This window comes from Eurytemora carolleeae, unplaced genomic scaffold (genome assembly GCF_000591075.1).
Source record: "Eurytemora carolleeae unplaced genomic scaffold, Eaff_2.0 scaffold238, whole genome shotgun sequence".
In the NCBI taxonomy this organism is placed as follows: Eukaryota; Metazoa; Arthropoda; class Copepoda; order Calanoida; family Temoridae; genus Eurytemora; species Eurytemora carolleeae.
The window spans coordinates 48,831-49,516 of NW_019396256.1; positions in this window are offsets into that span (position 1 = coordinate 48,831).

A 686-nucleotide genomic window follows, 5' to 3' on the forward strand; every position below is an offset into this window, starting at 1 on the left:
GGGGGGGGGGGTAGGTTGGAGATTTTTTGCAAATTTCTGCAAATTGTTTAAAATTTCAGTATATAATAGGAATTTTTTTTTCCAAAATGAATATTGCTAGATATTGCCCTTAATTGCATGGCTTATATTACATATATATTATTATAGATATACATAAAGTAGTAATCTCTGTTTATTTTTATTTACCTGTCCGATCATAGCTCAGGAACTTCTTAACGATTTGCCTAAACATTTAATTGGTTTGCTTTGCAGAACCATGGAAATATCCTTAGCTTTGTTTAACAAATCTGAATAATATTTAATTTTAAAAGAGAAATATTAGTTTTCAGGCAAAGCTGTGTATACAAGTATTTCGTTTGTATATTTACATTATAGTATACACTAAAATTAATCATTATATTTAGTTTATGATATACTTTGATCATTTTTATTTTATTTCCCCCCCCCATCCCTTCATTTAGTTGATCCCCCCCTCCCCCTTTATATCAATCTAATCCATATACTGTCTACCGTTTTATTAAACTTAACTAGGGTTGTATACAAGGACGCGTGCCGATAAAATAGGGATAAACCGAAACTTCAGAAATTTCGACAAAAATATTAATTTTGTTTTATGTCTTTTATATCTTGTTTAGGAATTTTAGATAGTCCATACCCTTTTCCCGCAAAAACATTTTAAAAAGTCT